At 34.7% G+C, this 25119-nt stretch overlaps 1 long non-coding RNA gene across 1 annotated transcript in view; it reads right to left on the reverse strand.

The window, feature by feature from the left end:
- Nucleotides 1–25119, reverse strand: part of LOC132695707 (uncharacterized) — an 85713-nt gene that overhangs the window by 38574 nt on the left and 22020 nt on the right. Inside the window, exon 3 of the long non-coding RNA XR_009617871.1 lies at nucleotides 15217–15267. This is a non-coding gene — a long non-coding RNA (uncharacterized LOC132695707). The remainder of the gene's footprint in view (nucleotides 1–15216; nucleotides 15268–25119) is intronic.

Below are 25119 nucleotides of genomic sequence, written 5' to 3' on the forward strand. Positions count from 1 at the left end.
GATGCACCACGGTCTGGAAGGCCGGTCGAAGCTGACAAAGATGCGATAAAGGCATTAGTTGATGCAAATCGGCGAATAACCACACGAGAGATCGGTGAGAGATTAAATTTGTCGAATTCGACTGTTTATGGCCATTTGAAAGGCATGGGCTTAACCTCGAAGCTCGATGTGTGGGTGCCCCCTGTCCTTACGGAGCGAAATTTGTGTCGTCGCGTTGACGTGTGTGATTCGCTCCTCAAACGTCAAGAAAATGATCCATTTTTGAAGCGGATTATTACTGGGGACGAAAAATGGGTTGTATACAACAATGTTAAACGCAAGAGGTCATGGAGCAGAAAAGATGAACCGGCTCAAAGCGTGTCAAAAGCCAACATTCACCAAAAAAAGGTGATGCTCTCCGTTTGGTGGGATGTCAAAGGAATCGTTTTTTTTGAGCTTTTGCCGGACAATACAACGATTAATTCAGAAGTCTATTGTCATCAACTCGACAAATTGAATGATTCATTTAAAGAGAAGAGGCCCGAATTAATTAACAGGAAGGGTGTAGTGTTCCACCAGGATAATGCGAGACCTCACACAAGTTTGGTCACTCGCCAAAAACTTTTACAGCTTGAATGGGACGTACTGCAACATCCACCATATTCTCCAGATCTGGCGCCTTCCGACTACTATTTGTTCCGGTCCCTGCAAAATTTTTTGGATGGCAAAACCTTTACCTCAAATGAAGATGTCAAAAACCACCTGAACCAGTTTTTTGCCAGCAAGGACCAAAACTTTTATGAGTGGGGAATTATGTTACTGCCCGAAAGATGGCAAAAGGTGTTGGACCAGAATGGCCTATATATAATTTAATAAAATATTTATTCATTATACGAAAACTGTCTTTCATGTTCCCCAAAAAAAACGAAATGACTTTCCGAACAACCCAATATATTGAAATGCGGTTTAGACTAATGTATTAGACCCTTATGTTGCAATGAAAGTGATATCGGTGCATTTAATTTTTTTAAGAAAATATATTTTATTTAAAGTAATCATTTTCTCAATTTTATTTATACTAATCAAATCAATTCACTTAGGGCAGCGTTGATAGCCCCAAAAGTGCCAAGTTTGACAAAATGCGTTCAGGTATTTAGAAGTTATTGACCCCCGCCCCTTCCCCTTAAGAGATAAAGCGAAAACCATCCAAGGAAATAGAATCGAATTTATCCCAGCTTTACAACGATCTGCAGTATAAAATTATTTCTCAAAAAAGTAGGCTTTTACCAACTTACACTTAATTATTTCATGTTAGTTCTTTCGAGATACTACAGTATTCTAGTATTCCTAATAAAATATTGTTCTGTGCACTTAAAATTATTTAAAAAAAAATAAGTTTTAAGAATTTTGCCACCGAAACAAGCCAAGAATTTAAACTTTAAAGTATTCAAATATCTTCATAAATAACGCTTCGAATTGCTGGGATCCCCATGGTTTTAATGATTTTGTTTTAATGAAAACTACAAAACAGCTTTGTTACATTTTCAATTTTAGTTTTTCTAGAATAATTACCGAACAAGTGTTAGACAAAATTAGGTTTAAAAACTTTTCCAGCAAGGACGAGATTCTCAAGTCATTGGATGTTAAGAAGAGGGCAGATAGAGTGGCCCCTCGAACGTCAGATTTATAGCCACTTGAGTGTTGTGTGTGCGCCCAAATTAAGACAAGAGTTTACCAAACACGGAACTAATTCGTATAGGGTGAAACTAAAATGCACATTGTTGTTGCGAGGCGTTTCGTATTTTATAAATGCGGCGGTTTTAAAATATTATTGAACAGCGTTAAAAGGGTTTATTTTCGTCTAAAACAACTAACAACAACTGTTAATCTCTTTTACGAGTATACAAAAAAAATCCATTGGTATGTCCCTAACTAGACGCAAAAGCCACGAACAAGTTTGGAATCAAATTTTAACAATGACTAATTTAAAAAACAAGAAAAAAACTGATGGAAACTTTTAGACTTAATGAATATCCGCATCTGCGAAGTCAAGACGGCCGACGAGAGAGATTTCCGTATTCTAAAGAGCCAAATATTTGCCATATTTTTCGGGGCACGAAAAGTCGAGTGAAAAAAAAACAGAAAAAGACCAGGAGCTGCTCGAGAATCGCGTGCACCTTCAATATCTAGACAGAAAAAAAAATCGAGGATTAAAGGAAGACGTAGTCGCGAAGTCTGCGACAAAAAATTCGTGAATACAAGGACCTGCATATTTTAGTAGGTTTTCATCTTTCCATTTCACGGTGGCAATTGTTTCGGTGATATGAAGTGGAATGTTGAGACTGGGAAAGTCAATGCTATCTAGATTTTGTGCTCGTTACCGTCTGGGCCAGCGGCGTATGTGCACTTTTTTTATTTTAACGTAAGCAAACAGGAAAAAAACATTATTAAAGATCGATTCCCTTGAAATGATGAAATAGAGCAACGAGCTTATTTATCTTTGCTTCGTTTTTGTCGTCCGTCAAGAAATTGCAATAAGACTGTGCTGTGGTTTTTACTGCTGCTGTAAAAATAAAAATATTGGCATTTCACTACAATTTTTTTTGTTTTATTTATAAATCTACTAGCGATATATTTTGTTTAAACATGGTATGTAGGTATAATTTTCATGTTAGGCTTACACTTCTCATGTAAATTTTGTAAATAAAACCGGCAGAAAAAATGACAACTGTAACAACAATTGCTTTTGAAGTACTGCAAATAGTCATTAATTATTTCTTTGAAGAAAAAAAACAACAGTTAATTTTACACTTAACAACGTGTCAACAACGACAGAAGCGATATCACCTTAGATGTTAACTTATCATTTGACGCACATATTAAAATCATTCTCCTACATACCAATACAATGCTTGGAATTATGTTAACTACACAAGGTTGGAAATGCTTTAAATGTCTTATCGATGGTTAGGACAATTTTAGAACTTTGTTCCACCACCCAAAACATGCAAAATTCTTAAACCTTATTGAAAAACTGCAATGAAGGCTTATAAATGCTTTAAATTACAGATAAAATAGCTAAAGGTACTGTTGGGACTGGTCAATTGACACAAAAAAAATTGGACCCGCCAATGCTACAACCTTAGCTATAGGCATAGAAAGCAAAAAAATAAATACTTCGACGTTTGCTACGTCCATAAAATTGTAATAGTATATTATGTAACAAGTCCGGTAAACGGCATTTTACTCACGAGTTTATTTGACACGCGCGGAGCGAGTGTTTAATAGAAGAGCGACTTAAAAAGTTTACCGAACGTGTTGCATACTATACTTTTTCTACGACCGTTAGTTTTTGGGTATATTTTCGCAAAACAACACGAATATATTCCACTTTTGGAAATAAAATAAATAAAACGACAATGGACATAATTTATTTTTATATTTTTCAAATTGACCGATTGATTTTTTGCCTTTAACCTAAACTTAACATCGCAAACAGTCAATATCAAAGAATCAAATATGTTACTGCCTCTGCATAAGGTGATAACCGAATATCGCAGTAAAGTGTCATAAAACCCCACCTCAACGTATAAATAAACATAGATAAACGCAAAATATTCTACCTCCGCCAATGATTTTATGCAACATCTGTATGGAAATTGCGGGCGCCAAAGTCGCGACCAGAGAAATGCCCTTACGAGTGAACTCTTCTTCTCGGGCACTACGGGAAGCGGAAGGAGAGTTGTTTTGACTATTTAAAAGTGTATCACTGTTACGTTGTTCCATTTATAAGCCAGCAAACTGCCCCACGCGAGACCGCCAAAACAACCTTAAGCAAAAATGTTGCTGCTTAAAGATAAGAGTATAAAATTATTGATATTTTGTTTGGGGTATTTTTATTAAGACGATATGGGAAGTTCGATAAAATAATAACGAGCTTCGTTCGATGTTTGTGGTGGGTTTACCGAATGGAGCTACTTGCGAACGAAGTTGACTGAGAAATATTTTTAAGAAAACCCCAACGTTTAGCAACAATTTTATGCTATATTGTACGAAAATTATTATACATTTATTGGGTACACTTGGAAGAGTGTTAGCGGTCGGGATAATTATTTTGATTGACATTGTTTTTTTTTCTAAAATTCGCAAAAACATACAGAGCATTTAATTGTATTAGCAAGTAAGTGACTTACTTTTAAGTTAACTAAAAAATATTTTACATTCGAATGCCGCGTTTCCCATAGGCAGAATATAGAACGTTGCGAGAAGTAAAGATAGGGTAAAGAGAGATAGAAAGACATGAAGAATAGTTACAATCTGAATAATTAAAAGGAAGAAACAACCTATTGGAGCCTTAAAACCTATCAATGTATAACAAGTAAATATAGGGTAAAGAGAGACTAGAACCCTAAATCTTATCAAACAACATATCAATGATATATAATGCCACCATTATATTAAAAGAAAGCAAAATCAACAGAAACTATTGCTAAGAACTTAATTGGACTTCTAAGGCAGATCAAATTTATTATTCTGGTGTAAAAATTGGGGACCAAGACAAGTCCTGGGCTCCTCATACTGTTTGTTCCGTTCGCGTTGACGCATTAAGAAACTGGCAAAAAGGTAGGAAGAAATGTTTAAGGTTTGTTGTTCCAATGGTATAGTGGAGCCGATGATTGTTGTTTTTGTACCGATGTACCGATACTTATCGCCCCAAAAGAACTAGAAAACATTAAATCGTCAGAATCAGAGGAATCTAATTCCGACCCAGATGATTCAGGTTTCAGAGAGCCCGAAATGTTTAACCACATCAAATAAAATGATTTAATTAAAGATTTGCACCTCTCAAAGGATGCATCTGAATTGTTAGCGTCCAGACTTTGTGACAAGCATTTATTGGTGCCGTATATAAAAGAAGAATGACGCTTGTTTATTGACTCAAGTACGCGTAGTTTAAACGGCGTTTTATTATACAATGGTAATGAACTGGCCTCGGTTCCCCTTACCCATTCGGTAAATTTAAAAGAAACGTATGAAAATTTAGGACTTCTTTCGAAGAAAATGAACTACCAAGAACATCATGATGATCTTAAAGTGCTATGCATGCCCTTTGGACAACAGGGGAGTTATATAAAATTTCCATGCTTTATTTGTGAGTGGGATAGTCGGGGCAAGAGATTGTCATTGGATTCAAATGGAATGACCCTCTTGAACAAGACTTACACCTGAGACCCCAAAAAAGTTTTTTGCCTCCTCTTCATATCAAATTTGTCTTGATGAAGCAGTTTGTTAATGCCCTAGACAAAAATGGACAGAAGATATTTTTGTTGGGCCGCAGTTAAGGAATTATCCACCTTACGGTCGGTTCTTCAGTATTAAGTTAACTTTAACAAAACTCCACTCCACGAACGTTTCTGAATATACATTTTTATCTTGCTATATTAAGATTTAGATTAAGATTTGAATTAAAAACACATTTTCATTGACAGTACTTTAGGTTCAAAAAATACCATAAAAAGTTTTGCACTTACTATTTTCGCGAAATTAAAAATTGAAGTCGGGAAGTCGTTTCTAGAAAAATGTAATTTTAAAGGAGTACCCGCTTTTAGTAGTGGCAATTGAAAAACCTATTTTTTTTTTAATAAACTGGAGTTTAACAGAGATCGAAGAACCGGCCCTTAGTGAGTCGCGGTACATTCGCGACAATATTATATAACCTAATAAAACGCACCCATGCGATTTGCAATTCAAAAAAGGAAAACATATATCAACATTCAGCACCCCGGCGAAACAATGAATAATACACGGGATAAGTCTAATTTTTCAAACCGGGGAACGTATAATATGAATAAATTGAAATTTACATATAGGTAATCTACCACAAATATTGCCACACTTTTTATAATGCATCGTGGGGAAAACGATATTATATTGGGACCCTCGACGGCCGGACACTGGAAAAATACGATTATTTGAATAAAGCAAAACTACAGAAGGGCCATTTTGAATATCGCATATTATTTTTTTAAGTTATAATTTCTGACATCTGACATCAATTAAATACAATATTTTTTTATGTTTTATGAACCTCTATATATTAATATCAATTTTATTTAGATTGTAAGAATTGGAAAACTCAGCGGAGATATTTATTCCAGACCAAAAATCCTTACTGACTAAAACATGAAACACTTCTGAGTGACCCTGTAGATGGGACGTAAAATATACGTAAAATCCGACGACATAATAAGCCCAAACTCGTAAAAGGCCCTCGGAAACCTTCGCCACATCTAAATCAAGTCAATTAAACACGCTCCAAATAAATTTAATTGAATCGAACGATGAACGGTATAATTATGGACCCTAATTGCGTGATTAGAACTAAAAGTATCCGCATAGCGTTAAAAACGGCATACGAAATCAATTCCCATGGGTGTTTCGCATCCTACGTTTTAAAACCGGCAACTTTTCCGGTTTCGTATTAACAAAAAAGGAAAAAAATCGAAAATTAACCGGGGACGCTCCCCCATCCCCGTCGACAATATGCATGCGTATATTGCACAATAGCGGCCCAATAGGGAAAACATAATGATACGGAATATCGCAAACGACGAAGTAACTAAAATTTACCCGTGATCTCTCATTAACTATAATTATTTCCCTGTATACGAATATTCGCCTCGTCCCCCTCTGGTGGCGACGCCAAAACCACCCCACGTACACGCGTAATTATCAGTCTAGCTTTTTTACGAAAAAAAAAAAACGGGCTTTTTGTTTGCAAATAGGATTTTATGCTTTATAACTTAATAAAAATAAGTGCCCAAACCCGAAAGACCCTAAGGGCCACGCATCACGGATTTTATAGTGCAAACGTATCGGCGTTAGGGCCCAACACGAGCAGTTGCCCTGCATTGATTTATCTTTCCGAGGTATAAAAAAACAGAAAATCCTCTCTTATGGTACGAAAAATGGCGAAAAATAAATTGAATACCGAAGCATAAATTTGCTATTTATTATTTACCTGATGAAAAGATGTCCTTATCTATAAAATCTAATGGTAATGGAGTTTTTCGATCATTTAAAAATTATCAGTGTCAATCAATTATCTCTTTTCCTCGATAAATAACGAGTTTTACAATAAAAATGATTCTCTGTTCTGTTCTGATGCTGATAATTTTATATAATCCAAGAATCTCGGTTTAACAGTTCTTCTATTTTGTTAAACTCAATTACTATAAAATCTTATAGAAAAAGGCGGGCTTGTTATTTTGTTAATTTTTTTTATTATTACAACTATTTTGCATAATTTAGTGCAATTTGTTTTTACTTTATTAATGTTTATTTTATATATTTTTTCAACTGCGATAACCATTGTAATTGGAACACTGTTGACGTGCCACTTGTTGTTTTTGTGACTTATCTGAATGGTTAATAAAGTTCTATTCTATTCTATTATTATTATTATTATTTTATTTTTTTTAACTCTGGTTATAGGTTAGATCCAAGAGTGCCGACTTCTGCATCATACGGTAAGTACGGTAAGTATTGCAATTTAGACCCAGTCTAATTAAGTTTGTTTTCAGGTATGTCGGTACAACACCCATGCTCGATATGATCAATGGGACGACCTTCACTCTCTCCATGTGCCACAGTTCTTTAATTTCCCATTTCAGATCGTCATACTTTTGGATCTTCTCAGCCTGCTTAGAGTCGATGTTGTGTGTGTTGAGGATGGATATATCAACTAAATATGCGGTATTTGTTTCCTTATCAATAACTGTCAAGTCTGGTAGATTATGCATGATTTCCCTATATTTATAATACTTTCGATATTTCTGAGTGCTGACAACCTATTGTTGCATCGCTACAAGAAACCTTTCTGTTTCTGGCATTAAATAGCCTTTCCTCAGTCATTCAAGGGAAGCATCTTTGTCAACGTTGTTTCGGTTTATATCTCGTTGATATCGGCCGTGCAGTTCTTTAATGGCCCACGTTTGAATTTTTTCGTCGTATCTGGTTTTCGTAACTTAATTTCTCCAATAAGATTTAGTTACCACTTGATGGAGGTGGTCCGTTTTCTGCCGGAAGTATTTGCGCAGGTTTCGAATTTGTTGGTAGCACTTGTCGACTATACCTCTACCTCCTTCGTACCTAAGTAGAATAGTTCTTTCCATCGATGATCTTGGGTGGTGTTTTCGGAACTTTGACATTGCCGTGGGCCCTAATCGGTTCAGATTTATTATTATTATTATTACTATTATTACTACATTATTATAATTTAAATAAACGTTATAAAAAAGAAGTTCAGTCGACAAAAGCTGCAGCTTATGGTCAGTTTGTAAACAACTCTGATAGTCTTGGTCGGAGCTGCTGGAAACTTGTTAACAGTGAGAAAAACCTTAATCGCTGTTATACCAATTGTAGTATTACTTCCAATGGTTTCAACTTATATTTTTCTCAGGTGGCATCGAGCGTTACTGCCGAAATAAAAAAAATAAATGACCCAATGCTCTATATGAGAAGGCAATCAAGTCCCACGAGGCCGTTTTTCCTGGATCCGATTTCCAGTGAATTAGTCTATAACACAATTCTACATTTGAGTAATTCTAATTCTTTAGACATCTACAACCTAAATTCAAAAATTCTTAAACATATCGCAACTTTTTTAGCTGACCCCATAGCTCATCTAATTAACCAGATGTTTGAAACTGGAATATTTCCAGAACAGTTAAAAATAATCAGGGTTGTACCACTACACAAGAAGGGAGATACCAACGTCCCCTCAAACTATAGACCTATTGCAATCATCCCTATAATGGGTAAGATCGTCGAAATAATCTTAAAAGATCGTCTGCTGATTTATTTTGAAAAACACAAACACTTGTGCAAAGAACAGTTCGGGTTTAGAGGCGGAAGGTCCACCACGCATGCTTTGCTAAGTCTTGTGGGGAGCATTGTCGAAGGCTTTGACGCTGGTGAAATGGTGGAGGCCTCCTTTTGCGATCTCACGAAGGCTTTTGATTGTGTGGATCAAGGAGTGCTGATGCAGAAGCTCGAGTGGTATGGCACAGATGATTGCGCTCTTACCTTAGCGGTAGACTTCAGTGTGTAGAAGTGAATGGAAGATTCAGTAGTTATAGCTTGTCGGTATCGTTTGGAGTGCCGCAGGGCTCGGTGCTCGGGCCCCTGTTGTTCATAGTTTACATCAACGATTTGCCTTCCCACATACCATGTAAAACTACGCCCTAAGCGGGTGATACAATTCTTTTATCCCGAGCTAGCAACCCATATGAACTTAGTATTGATAGTGTGGCCAATAAGACTAGAGCGCGTGGATGGTTTGGGTCGAACTCCTTACAGTTAAACGAAAATAAAACGAATAATCTTATTTTCTCTTGTAACAAAGTGCACAATTTAAACAATGCTCCGGTTAAGGTACTTGGAGTCTGGATCGATCGTACTCTTTCTTGGAAAGATCACATTGTATACCTTTACCACAAACTGTCAAGTCAATTTTTTCTAATGAGATACTTAAATAAGTCACTCACTGCTATCATGTCAAGACTTGCTTATACGCTATTGTTTTGTCGGGTGGTTCCGTGCATGCCCGCAAGGCTTTTCTTATGCAAAAAAGAACGATACGTGTGATTGCGAATGCAAAACCTCGTGATCACTGCCGCCCGCTCTTCTCAAAGCTTAATATTTTGACCTTACCATCACTATTTATTTACTATTCAGTCACTCGCATACATGGGCTAAAAAACAATATGCTTAAGCACTGTGATCGCCACAATCACTACACCAGGGGATCTGAATTAATTGTCCAGGGCCATTCTCTACGCACATCCGAGTTAAATAAATTGTACATTAATTACTACAATGTTCTACCAACCGTTGTCAAGGATCTGCCATTCACTAAATTTTGTAAGATAATAAAACAATTTCTATTGGGGAACGCATTCTATACTGCAGATGAGTACATCCGTGTTGCGTCACGAGTATCTCCATAATACTAACTGGGAATTTATTTATATATTTATTTACTTATTTTTTTATAGCTAATTCTTGTTTGAATGTTTGGTGTTTGTCTATCTGATAATTATGTTGCTCTCTATGAATGTTATTAGAATGTGTTTGGTACTGTGTTAATTCATTTTCATTCCCAGATGTGACTTGCCATTTGTTGTTCTTGTAATGTATTTAATGGCCAATAAAGTCTAAAGTCTATTATTATTATTATTATTATTACTGTTATTATTATTACTATTACTATTATTATTATTATTATTATTATTATTGGTAGAGGATTGATTTTAAAAAAATAATGAATGTAAACTAAGTGAGAATATCTAAATAAAATTTTGTTCTTTTGTCGGTAATAGGAAAGTAAAATATGTACTGTTGGCAGCTGGAGCTTAAATTTTCGTTCGTTTTGAAAACGAAATAGGAAAATCGCCATAACCCCTCGTAAAAAAAGCATCAAGGCAAACCAGATGATTGCGTCGAATATCTCGTTGATTTTGATAAATCGTTCGAAACTTTATGCCTTATTCTGCATAGAGAGTGTAAGGGAGCGCGTCGGCCTAAGACAAATGATATTATAGATGCATTAGGTAGAAATTCTGACCGGAAAAGTAAATAAAACGTTGGGAAATATAACAAACCAAGATAAATGGGCTGAACTACTAGATCGGAAAAATGTCTGTGCAGCTTCACGCGAACAGGCAGACAGAGTTGCCGACCCATTATGCATTTGATACAGAGGGATGAACACGCATTATGTGAAATTGTATATGAAAAAAATAATTTTCGGGGAATAAGTTCCGATCGTTATCCCGGAAATATGGTGCATAATTTAAGCAAGAGAAACGTGAAAAACTTTTAATTAAATTCCCAGCTAGTGAAATTATCTCTATATACGAGGTGTGTTCTAAAAGTAGGGTGACTTTTAAATCTTATCAAAAAGTATTTATTTATCAAAAGTAATCCCCCCAGATATAATACACTTGTGTCAACGTACTTCTGGTAAGCACTTTCTGGTATTTTATCTCCTCAGTCGCTCCAATCCTCCTTCTTTTCATGGGTTTCTTGAGTTTTGGGAACAGAAAATAGTCGCAGGGGCCATATCTGGTGAATATGGTGGCTGAGGCATGATTGTGGTTTTGTTTTTGGCAAAAAAGTTAGAAACAAGCAAGGATGAGTGAGCAGGACCATTATCGTTATGCAAAATGCATGAATTGTTTTGGTTACTTGTGGTTAGCCCCGATAATCAAAGAAAACAGTAAGCAAAACATTGACGTTGGATTGAACTTAACCTACTTTTTTCGGTTCAGGTGATTCTGGACTCTTCCATTGGGACGATTGGGCTTTAGTTTCGACATCATAACCATATACCCATGATTCCTGAGCAGTTATGACCATTGTAAGCATATTAGGATCATCATTGACGTCGATTAACAGCCTTGAGCGACGCTCCTTTGACGGTCCTTTTGTTTAAAATTAGGCAGTTTCGGAACAAATTTTGCTGCTACACGTTTGATGCCAAAAACTTTGGGAAAAAAATGTATGGCAGGAGCCAAAAGAGATGCCGACGTCTTCAGTCACTTCTCTAATAGTGATTCAACGATTTTTCAATACCATTTGTTTCACTTCTTCAACGCTTTCATCAGTTATTGACGTGCTGGGTCGAGGTTCATAGGCGTCTTCTCGGCCATCTTGGAACATCTTGCAACATTTATAAATCTTGTTTTTGTTCAAAGTAGATCCACCATATGCCGTTGTCAACATTTCAACTGTTTTTTGCAGCACTGTATTCCATTTTTTACACAAAATTTTATGCAAATTCTTTGTTCCATTTTTTTTTACAACAGAAAATCGCCGAGCACACAAAATACTTCTAGCACTCTTCTTTCACAAAAAAAATTAAACATGCAAAGTGACTGAAACTGTGAACATATGTTAGGCACATAGCACGCCCAATTACAAAAGTTACCCCGGGGAACGCCGCTACTATCCATGAACCTAAGCGATGAGTGACATACTGGAGTCTGTATTGCAGATATGACTTGATGAACGCCACGAGATCATCGTCATTTATGTCATTAGTGTGTATAATTAAAAAATATATATATATCCATTAATAGCAAAAAATATCTTTAAAAAAACGTACGCTAGAAAATCCCGACAGGCATGGTATCTCAAAAAAAGGGTTACTGCCCTTATAGAGCTTTAAACACCATTAAAAAGGGCTTTAGTTAATTTTTCAACGTTGATTCGAAGGAACGGTTCCAGTGACAGCCCCCGATCAGCCCCGAACTAAAGTAATTCGAATTAATAACACAGTTAATTAAAGCCATTGATAAGGAAAGAGTTGAGAATGATAAATGAGGTGATACCGAGCATGGTCACGTGGCGCGGGTCTGTTTTAACACCCCCGGAGATTCTTAGCGAGGATGGAAATAAAAATCTGACGCAGAGCCCAGATTTAACATTCGTTAATATCGAGGGGTTTTCCCATGTCTACACGAGTCAATTTAAGCTCATTGCCTTGAAGTAATTAGCGGGATAACGGTAATTAGACGGGGGAGAGATTATTTGGAAGGGTTAATTGGAAATTGTTCGTGCACGATTCCAAAACGAAGAGGAACGGGAAACGTAGATTGAAGTTGAAAACTTTCCCGTTTTACGTTTTAAGCTGACTAGGCGGTTAAACGAATTAATTATTATCGAATAAAAACATAAAATGGCCGAGGAGGATCCGATTGTTCGCTCGCATAAGGGTAATGAAAAATGGAAACGGAATTGCCAGTACATAGACAGAGGTGCCATTTCCATTTACGTAATTATGAAGTTTGTTTTTTTTAATCCTAGAATTGCCCCCTAATGCATCTTTTCAGTTACACGGGCGCTAAATTATATCACGAGAGTTAACTTATTCAAAAACGTTGCTTTCCAGAAATATCGTGAGGCTAATCGTTCGTCATTTTATTTCTTTTGCGGCGTCGGTTTTCGCGTTTTAATGGCGAGGAAACAAAATGACGTAAATCGTAGCGATTGTAATTACGTAGTGCTGGGAATTAGCAATTAAAATATTTAAGAGCAATTTTTAGTTTCACGCGATTTAGGGGATATAGTAGACGTTGTTCGCAAATACAGAACGTGTGGAAAAGTTGGCATAACATTGAAGCACCCGAAAATATGCCACACTAAAATGTCTGTTTGTACTTATCTATAATTGCTTTATATTTTTTTCTGAGCTATTATTGTTGTTCGTCTTTTTGCGCACCCTGTATTTACTTAAAATACGTAATTTTGAAGAATCGACCACCCGCCCATCTAACAGGAAGAACGTTAGGTGTCTCTAAAAGGTCTGTATCAAAATCTGAGTATGATTTTTTTTAAATTTTATATATATTTTTAAGAACCCGAAACCCTTCCACTATTGCCGTTAGAGGGCGGTTTACAATGCACTTCGCTACAAATGGTCATAACTTTTTTCTCAGTGTATTTTTTTTGTTTTCTTGTTTTCCATTCCATATACCCAATCTTTTTTTTAATTGAATTATTTGTTCATTACGTCTACTTTCAGTATTTTCAGTATGTATAGACGTCTTTAGATAAGGAAAACATGGCAAAATGACATTGCATTTGCTTGCCCTGAAAACATTCTTCCAATCCGTTGATCCAACAATTTTATCCCGTTCAAGGAAAATTGCTTGTCTGTTTCACTTAAAACAGAATAGTAAAATTTTTGTACTTTGCGGTCTAATAGGTGATTGTTTCTGGAATAGCATATATACTGAGCAAACAGATTGTAGGATTAAAAATAATGGCAAAATCCTACTGAGAAATAAAATACGTTCCAGGCTTGTTCTGTCCAGAAAACTGGCTAAACACCACGAAAGACGGTGCCAGTACTCTGTTGTTCCACGCAACTTGGACAGTTGGAGTTAGAAGGATCAGACAAATTAATGCAAAATTAAACTGGATCACTAAAAAAAGTGGTAGACGTATCTTCTTCTTCTTAAAGTGCCTATTCGGATGTTGGCGATCATCACGGCAATTTTTATCTTGTCAGCAGCAATACGGAAAAGTTGTAATGTTGTCTTATTAAACCAGGATCTGAGATTCTTCAAACAGGACGTTCGTCTTCTTCCTGGGCCTCTTTTTCCAAAAATTTTTCCCTGCAACATAGATTGAAGCAAGGTGTATCTTGGTTCGTTTCGCATTATGTGACCGAAGTACTGTAGCTTGCGTATTTTGATAGTGTTAATTATTTCAAGATTTTTTTTCATTCGTCGAAGTACTTCTTCATTAGTAACACGATCAGTCCACGGGATTTTTAATATTCGCCTATATAGGCACATTTCGAATGCTTCTAACTTGCTACACATATCTTCATTTACGGTCCATGATTCTACACCATAGAAGAAGATGGAAAAGACGTAGCACTGCAAAATTCTTATTTTGGTCTCGAGAGATAAGTTGTGGCTCTTAAAGAACGCACTCATTCGGTTGAATGTGGCTTTTGCAATTCGTGCTCTGATTTCTTGATTGCTGGTCCATTCTTCATTTATAATAGTACCAAGGTAGTTGTACTGTTTTACTCTTTCTATGTTAATTTGGTTTATGTAGAGTTGTCTTCCTGTTATCTTATTCTTACGTAGACGTATACAACTGAATTAAAAAACGAAAATGTCCTGGAGCAACTTACAAATCAGTAAAATCTGATATTCCAGGCACTAAAATGTATTTTTGGCAAATATCTTAAGTCAAAATTGAGAAATAAATTGAAATTTGAATTTAATTAATTACCAGAGGCATTTTATTACCACCTGGCATTAAGTTTAGTGGTCATGCGGGGCAAAAAAAAAACGCCAATTAAATTTCGATATTTCCGTCATCAAATTTTAGTTTATTCAATAGAGAATATGTGTGATTTGATTTTATTTTAATTATCGGTCATAAACATTTTGCGTGAGCGAATTCCATAAACGTGCATCAGTTAATACGTTTTCCGGCATTCATTTAACGATATGATTTTAATACGTACAGTCGGACGAAATTTAATGAACATGTGGATTTTGTAAAGATAATCCCCGAAATACACTTCAAAATACGTTCAGATAATTACACTAAATATATTTTTTTAAAAAGGCCTTTCATTGGATTTCAATGCACGCACGAGATTTTGCAATCGGAAATTTAAAGTGGTACGGCAATAATGTTTACACTTACCGACAAAATCGTTTCATTAAGCACCATTTTCTCCTACGCTGTTTCATTATCCTGAAACAAAGACAAAAACTGTGAATAACTCTACCCTAAAACGACTAATTTAACCAGACGAATCACCCCAATCGCTTTTAATACAGCCCTACTTAAATGCCTGCGCGATAATTAATTAAGTTGCCAATATAACCTCGGGACTAATAAGCAGTTGGTTTTGACTTTTAATTTTGTACCTGAACGATTAAGGAATGAAATGGTACGACATGCAATTAAGGTGTAAGATGTGTAACTAATAGGACAAAGAATTCTTCTTCGAACGCTTCTCGAAGGGTATTGCCTTAAATCGGTTTTTGAATTAAATAAGAAAAACTTTGACCATTATAAGCAGCTTTTCACTAGTCTGAATATCTGTGTAATTAGACCGACGAGTACGTTTTCGCAAAACTAGAGTTTTAATAAAAATATTTTCATTGAAATTTGGAAAATATGGGGAGAAAATAAGGGGTGTTTATTATTCGATTGACATGAATTTTATTTATCCGAAAGATAATCTTGTGGCATTACATTTTAAATATGATTTCTGGCATATGACCGCCACGGCTGGCGCGGATGTAGTCCAATCTGGACGTCCAATTTTCGATGACTTTTTCCAACATTAACAAAGAAGTTCCGGTCAGTTTTGGTTAGATGGTTAGTTTTCAAAATTGAAAATATTGAATTAGAGACGTAAGAGTTGATGTATATTGCAACAAAACCAAAATCAATAAAAAGAGTCATTAAATGTTAAAAAACATTATTAATACAGGAAATTTCCGTTTTTACATATTTTTGGAGCATGTTTTGTACAAAAATTCTGTTTATAACATTCAATTGTGTCATTGAAAAACACTAAATAGATATACATCTTGAATTGTTATTTTTGGCTTTTCTTTATGATAATACGTTGATATTTTATTGTATAGGTATTTTTAAATGTGTAAAATAAAGAAAGAAATTTTCAAAAAGACTTTAAATTTAACAAAAAAAAAACAATAGGTATGACAAAGCAAGAGTGCATGATCGGATACAAAATCGGTAGAACTTTTCATATGTCGACGGATTTGCCGCTTTCAAGCCCGTCAATTTACCAGCGAAGACAAATAGTCAAATAACACATAACCGACAAGCTTCGCTTACTAAAGCCATACAGTACGACATGAAAGATTTACTCTCAACTGTTTCGGAGGAAACTGGAATATGTGGCAGCAAAGCAAAAGTTAGGGGAAGTGATTGCTCATTCAGTCGCTGTGAACTAGGTAATTGATGACTGGCTTGAACGTACTTTTTAGAACGTTTGCAACTAGAGTGAACATTGTTATTAGAAATGAAAGAAGTATAAGTGCTAGGAGAACCTAATACCTACTACCAATGGAAAAATTGGCAGGATAAGAGGTATTACAAACCTTCCAAGTGGAGATATTAATTTTTTTTCCAGCACAATTGATATTTCGCTTGTTCTCGCAGCTGTAAGAAACAAGTTGCAGGATAAAGCGAGTTCATTGGTTAGTTTTGGTTTGGTTTTCTCTCGCTCGTTTTAAAATTTTGTTACGGAAGGAATAAGAAAGTAAATTAGGCAAGTTTGTATGTATGACCGATTTTAAAAGTCAGTCATTTAGTAGCAGGAAATATCGATTTTCCTATGAAACACGTACCATAACTTGCAGGCAAGCATTATTCCAAGGTGTTCTGTGCACGTGATTTTTTTATGTGTCCCCAAAAGAAAAAAACCATTAAGGTTAAGTCGGGGCTGTTGGCTGGCCAATTCATAGTTCCGCCGTTCCCCATCCAACCCCTGGGATATTCCATGTTAAGAAAATTTTTAACTTGCACAACATTGTGACGAGGGACACCTTCTTGCTGATTGGTACCACTGAGTTTTTATTTCGTGTATTTGTCTAGGAGTATTTAAAGACCAATATGGCGTATTTTGTCTATTACAAGCCTTGCTTGTAGTGAAGGAACTTTCATCAGTCCATAAAATGTTTTTCAAAAAATTATTATTCTCATCATGTCTATTTAAAAAATCCAAACAAAACTGCATCCTCCTTTGACATTGTTCTGCACTTAGTTTTTGAGTTTTACGAAATTTAAATGCGTTATATTTATATTCTTTCAAAACTGAGTGGATTAATCCCCGAGAAATACTCTATAATAGAGGAAACTGGATGTGCTTCATAGAATCCTAATTTGTTTGCCTTATATTCTTCATTTAAAACATTATGATTCCGGCATCCCTTTTTAGCATTTAATAAGTTACCGTTTTCGGCAAATTTTTTGCCAGCTTTGGAAATATCAGAAAGTATATTGGAAGCATATCATTATTTTGACGTATGCTAAATTCGCCAAAAACCATTTCAACAATAATGACTTTGACAATAATTCAACCATCAACGTCATTTACTCATATGTCAAACAAAAACATATTTTTATTTTTCAGTTAGGGCATTATTTGAAATTATATAAAAAATTCCAATTTTTACCGATTTGTCAAAAACGAGTGAACTAAAATATGAAGTGTAATCGGATTCAAATATTCTATTAAACACACTTGCTGGATGATATGTCAGAAAATTGATAGAGTTTTGTTTTAGACGTCACTTGGAGAAAAACTTGGCTACTAACCCTGCATTTTATTTTTTTGTTTACCTAGACATCTCTAAAAATAAAAAAGTTATAGCCAATTAGTTATCGAGATAAATTGAACGCACGGTACCTTACAAATGAAAAATAATGTTAAAAATTTAGGAGCTATTTTTGATAATTCAATGAGGTTCGAGAAACAGGTTTTAAATTGTATTCAGCGTGCTTACGTAATATTAAAGTTGATGTCCAATAGTCACCTGGTTCTATCAATGAGATTTAAAAAAATGTTATGTGACTCCCTTGTATTTATGATGATGATTGTCTAAGCGATGCACAAAAGAACACCATACAGAAAGCTCAAAATTCTAGTCTTCGTCTCATATACCAAAACCAAAAATTTAAGAGGATATCATACAAACTTACAGACGCGAAATGCTGAATGTGGAGAATAGAATAAAAAACATTTAGTTCGTTTTTATCATCGAATATTGTTTATAAAACCCCAGAATAGTAATAACAGAATTATATCTAGGTCACCTCGCCACAGGTCTTCCTTTTTTGAGATAAGTTTTATATTTTTTAAATTTCTTCCTCTCGTAAAATTTCAACGTCACATTTTTCGATATTATTTTAGCAGACAATACAATAACTATGGATATCACTAGCACAGAGGAGTAGCTGCTATAAATTAATAATTGACAGGATTCACGTATGCTATGCCAAAAATATTGTTGTTTTTTATTTTTGATGAGTAGAGCAGGGCGGATAAGCACCTGTGGCTAAATTCATTACTGAAATTCCCCATTTAAATATTTTTTGATAGTACTACTGTATCCTATTTTACAGCAAAATGTATAACGTGGAAATAAAGATATGAATAATATAAATTTTGTTCTATGCCTTCACACCACTTAAAGCGTTTTGTCAGATTAATTAACAGAGCAAAACAAAAATGTCAGTTACCTCTACATCCGCTAAACAAAGTTTCCTTCGGCAGATTTTATCAAACAACCGCCAAACCAACATAAGAAACATATATTAAAAATACAGTCGAATAAGATACCTGCCCCATCTGGGTTCGATAAATACTAATCAGGTGGCCACGGTCGGTAAAAAAGAAAAACGGGAAAGCGAACGAGAATGGAAGAAAAGAGAATACAAACATTACGTTTGGGATCTACTTATATGGGGGAATTGTAAATAAATACAGGTAGCTTGAATGAACATAAAGCCTGTAAAGGAATAATAACAGAATTATGGTCAGGTGAATCAGTCGCTTGACAGTGACTATTTTTTCGCATTGTATTCGTTTGGGTCGAAACTGACGCTAGATGAGAGGCTGTTGGCCTTGACCATTACTTTTACTGGTCTGTTTTTTTTCTTCTCAACGACCAGAGTTGCCGTTAGTTAAAAATTAAAAGTAGTAACGAACGATTTCACTTACCGTACTACCGTCTCATTGGTGGCAGTAACTTACAGTTGCCGGTAACTAATTTTAAATCAATCGCACTTGAGGTGTTATTGCCAAATTGTTGATAATTCTTTCGAGCTCTAGGATAACTGGCAACGTCGTGTTGACTCATTGCCGGTGAAAGATACTTTCAACGCTGAAGGAACCGGCATCGATGTCTACCATTCGTCTGGATGATTATTATGACTCATTCGCAACATCAGGTAGATTTATTCTGCCACCGATGTGAAAAAACTTGCCGTACCGTTTCGATTTAAGCAAATCGACGCAAAACACCGTATTTACCGGCTTTTTGTTTTCGATTTCTTCGTATCGATTGCGAGACCGAAAGCAACATTTTTGTGATAGTTTGAAAACAGAAAAACGAATAAAACGATTTAGGGATACCGATTTTATTATTTATTAAAATATAACTCACGAAAATATTCTAATTGAACTTAAATTTTTTAGTTATCTTCGGCAGACGACTTTTTAATACCATTTTTGAACGTACCAAGCATATCATGTACGTATACCGGGTTAATAAAAAGTACGGGAACGCTTAAATATCTCCCAAACTGCCAAAGTTGGACCGACAATAGTATATTATGCAACAAGTGTGGTGACTCATGAGTTTATTTGGCACGAGCGGAGCGAGTGCTTAATAAACGAGTGAAATAAGAGTTTACCAAACATGTTGCATAATATACTTTTTCTACGACCGTCACGAAAAACTCACAATTTAACAAATTGAAAATAACAGATTATCGGGTTACTAAATTTCATACCATTCAAACAACATATTTACCAGTTACCATTAAAGCTACTCGTATATCGTTCCGATCCGTTCTGCTGTGCTGTGTACGTTAGACAGAGAGAGATGTACTATTGGATATGTCATACAAACAACGGAATAAACACAATTCTAAAGCGTTATGTTGTTTATTTAACTTAACTTAACTTAAGTAGTTATTTAAAGAAAAGGACTATAATTGGAAGAAAAATCATCCAAGAGCAAGAAAAAACAGATCCAAACCATCAATTTTGTTTTCTTTGTACTGATGAGACATGGATATTTGAAAATGGTACATTGGTCTTGGTAAGAAATTAGTATAGAAACTGTAAAAACCACTACTAAAGTTCCTGCGAACGGTATGTAAGATTTCTGTGGGGAACTTAAATTATAAATATTACTTTACTTACTTATAACACGTAGTATTTAAATTGTCTGATAGATATATTGCATAGATTTTTTCTGTGTATTAGTTTTGTATTTTTGCAAAAGAACACCAATACATTCACTGACATGACCGTCAGAATTGACAAATCTCCGAAAACATCCGATTGCTCCCAAACCTGTGCGACAAAATCCCGGAAATATCCGAAGTGGTTCGGATCCGTGGGAAACGAAACTGACGTGGTAAAGGGGCGCTTCCCACAAGCTAGGTCGGTGTGTAATTTGGTATTTCACAGGTGGGAGTAGAAAAAATTCAATAGCTGTGGGTTATTGAACATGCAGAATTCAATGTTATTAAAAAAATCCTTAACATCACAGGTTTTCGAACATAGAAAACTGTAGCAGCGTATTAGCGAAAACTTACCAGAATCATAAATATTATCGCGAAATCTGACAACATTGCTGTTAGCATTTTTTAATTCTGTAGGATCAAAAACCCGGGGTTTTGAATTTTATCGATCCAGATTTGGCAGTTTTGGAGATATTTAATCGTTCTTGTACTTTTTACTAATCAGGTATAGCAAAATGAGATAAGCGAACCGCCAAGAATGAATTGAATTTAGTAAGAAAACAAGGGTTAGTTTGTTCTTCTAGAATGCCTACACTATTTAAAGCTATATGCAAATATTAGTTTTCGTTGGATGTTCAAAATTGAATTAATTCTATAACGGAATATTTTGGACTGCAACAAGTCATTAAACACGGTTCGAGGCAACCGCTAATTATAACAACCACTACTTGAATATATTGGTTGGTACAGAATCCAAGAGCGTAAAAGAAGTACCCATTCCTGTGGAGTATCCTTACTGCAAAGTAACCCTTTGAAGTATTCTTATTTATCTTCAGTTTCTCAATTATGCCCTTTGTGTGTTGTAGACATTTTTGTATACGATATTATATGAAGTTTGTTTTTCTATATTCAAAGTTTTGGTTAGTTGACTAAATCACCAGAGTATTTAACCAAACAAAAATAACCATTCACATTAAAAAAATTAACGAAAAATTGAATTTAAAATACGACCTATCCCATTTTTTTTCGTCTTTTTGTTTTCAGCTTTTGTTCGTTCGAAATTTGCGTATTGAAACCGCGACGGCGTTAAAAACAATAATCGGTTTTTGGAATTTACACCGATTTAATGCGATATGCAAGGCAAGTGTAAAACCCAAAACGAAATACAGGACGCACGCTTGTAAAAGTTATTGTATTTCCAGCCGAGAGAAAACGAATCATGTACGATTCAGTAAAACCGGTTTTTGTTTTTTTTTTAAAGCCCAATTTTGAAATCGGATTATACGGGTGCGTGACATCGTTCGTGAGGTATACAGTGTTACATCGCATTAGCTGTATTATGGTATATAACGGATTTTGTATTCGAGTTCTTTTTTTTCGATCCTTTGGTACGGGATTCCATATCGAATACGTTAGATTTAGGTATAAAACGGTACCTAAACAAATAAAATTTTAATATAATTAACACCAAAGGGAAGTTGGGGAGATATGTACGTATATTTAACACCCCTGAAACCTAAGAATTTCCGGACCTAGGGAACTTTTTTTCGTTTTTTAGATGAAGAATCTCCAGTCTAGCATCGGCGCATGTTTTTCGAAACACCCTGTATAATAAAACTGACGATTTCAGCAATTTCTGCTCTTATAAATTCGTCCGGCGTTTATTCCCTAGACACAAATTAAATATTTATACGCAATTTGAAAAATCGTTTCTTTCGGAGACTTTATGTCGGAATGAAGTTGTAGCAAAAATATGCGGCTAGCTAAGAACTCGAATTTTAAAAATACGTATTTCCATTACATATATTATACAAATGAGGACTTTATCATTATTTTGTTTCTCCAAATAAAGAGGCGTTTTTTTATTGTTCATTTTATACTTTTATTAGTTTTACTTGTTCTATTGGTGCGATTTAAAACGATTTCTTCAAATGACGTTTCGCATTATTTTCCGAAACCAAATTACGAATGCTTGTTGACTTTTTTGGCCCTTATTTAGATCGTATCGGGCCAACACGTGGACACGGCAACCAAATCGTTGAAAATATGATAAATTTTAGGGTTCCTGTTTTAATTAAATTGGACTTTTTAGGAATAGTTTGTGAACTGAAGCCGCGCACAATAGTAGTTTTTTTGTATATATCAACCTGTACCGTAGGATTTATAGGTCAATTTTAATATTCACAAAATGTAGTTTTCTCAATAAATAAGTAAATCTTTAATGTACAATATTTTGAACTTTTTTACAAATATTTTGAAAGCATTTCACCATATTTTTGTATAAACATTCAACTAACCTGTTGATATTATTATCGATAGCGCCATTTAAATTTCAAATTACACGTTTATTTGTTGTCTACACAAAGATAACCTGAATTTGAACAAATTATAATGGAGGCTAATCGATTATTAATTTTATCGACGTTATTTGTTCTGACAATATTCGAGTGTTAACTAACCTCCAAATTAAAATTGCTTGCCGAATTAAGGTACAAGACGCTGCTTAAAATTCAGCAGTAACTAAAACTATTTAGGTGATGCAGAGTAAAACTGCATAAGTTTGCCAAGACTTCAAAGTGAATAAAAATCATAGACTGGCGAATTAATTCGAATGATGAAACAAGCGTAACTATTTGGACAATAGCAAAGTGTTCGCAAAACCAATACGACTGATCCGTGACAACATTGGAATTTATATTATTCGTTATTATAAAAAGTAAATAAGATAACCCAGAATAAATAGTGATGAAGCGCTTATTAATGCATATATCTGACGGGTTTACTTATGTTGACTACGTAATCTTTGTTATATTATGCGGAATAAAACAAATTAGATCTGATGGTAAAACTTTAAAAAAGTGACATTGCTAAATAAGTAACAAGTGATATTTTATGAAAAATAACTTAGATGGGTTGGAGATATTTATCACACAATTAATAGTCGAAACACATTTTAAAAACTTATAAGGGTTCGATATGGTTAGTAGTGCAATAACAACATTCAGCCAAATAAATTCAGTAAATCAAAGAATGTTTTTTTTTTAATTGTGTTTTTTTGGTGTAAGAAAAGTTTGTACGGTGTGTCCCAAATTTGTTTATTTAACTATTTGAAAATTAAAGTCACCCATTCATCCTAATTCAATTTTTATGCAGGGGCAAATCCAGAAGGAGTGTAAAGTGTATAAAAACACCGTCCCCTAAATTAATTAGACGACTTTAATTTCCAAATTATTCATAGGTAATGTTTCATAAGTAGGGGATTCATTAAACAAGAAGCTGTAAAAAACAGGATATTGTTAACAATGAATTATTGAATGAAAGAAAAACGCGTAGTGATGTTCAATATCATCGTCTAAATAATAATGAGCAAGCAAAATAACAAAACTAGATTGTTCCTACTTTGGATAAACTGAAAGGAAGCTAGAAGAAGATGAAACCAAATATGGAGTTATTTGTAAAATAGGATATAAGAACCTAACAAAAATGCGCGTCATTTTAAAAAAGAGGTAAATTCGAGTCTCTTTTGTGGAACAAAAAAAAAAGAATTTCTAGTAGACTTCGCAACAATTTATTTTGGCAGCGGCAGTGACAGTTTGGATCTTATAACATCTGTTTGAAAACGTAAACTTTTTGGTTAAAAAAAGGTTTTCACTTTCTTAGTTACTTTAAACGGTCGTACTGATGGTTAAAATAGTTTTAATACGAGACACCCAAGTAAGTAAACATAGATATTAAAATACTGGATCTGTCCAAAATAATTTAAAGAAAAAACATGCTGCTCGAACACACATAGAAGAAAATTACGTACATGGGGTTTGGACAATTAGTTTCAGAAAAATAGGCATTTAAGAAAAACAAGTAAGTAATAACTAAATTTATGTATTTATGTATTTATTTAGAAATAAATACATAAATACAGTTATAAAAAAATTAGGATTCGAAAAATCTCAAACTACACAAGCATATTTCCAAAAAAAAATCTCTGTTTGATTTATCGAATTTATGTCATCTTATACTCACATTATGTTATTAGGGGAAAATTTAGAGAATTTGGGATAAAATTGGAAAAGCGAAAGAATAAAGGAGTTACGAATAAGTTCGTACTTTTATTAAAACTCCGCCGCTTCATCGAGTCGGATGATTCATTTAACGTTATGAATCATTATCGACTTTCTGAATGTGTGAAATAGCAGTAGGTATGCAGTTTGGCACAGTTATTATTATTTAAAATAATGCCGCGTGAAACATCCACCACGGTCGTGCCGTTTCGAACTATTTCCAATTACGCTGGAAACAATATGCGTCCGTTTTCGTATCGCATTTCAAAATGTAGCGTGGATTAAGAAAACAACGCTCCCTTAAACCGATTTTATTGCGCTTATGTTTTAATGGCACCTGAACTGTAAAGCTTTGTTCGGCCAACACCTTTTCTTAATAAGATTTTCTAGAAATACACGGTTATATGTCGAAATTATAATCCATGCTTTAATACGATTCCTCGCTGTAACAATCCCAATCGTAAATCAACATTTATTAGACTTTTAAAGGTTTTCAAAAAATTTTTTCCAAGCGTCTTTTATTAGCTACTCT

Source organism: Cylas formicarius, unplaced genomic scaffold (assembly GCF_029955315.1).
Source record: "Cylas formicarius isolate icCylForm1 unplaced genomic scaffold, icCylForm1.1 PGA_scaffold_12__32_contigs__length_19106922, whole genome shotgun sequence".
NCBI classification, from domain to species: Eukaryota; Metazoa; Arthropoda; class Insecta; order Coleoptera; family Brentidae; genus Cylas; species Cylas formicarius.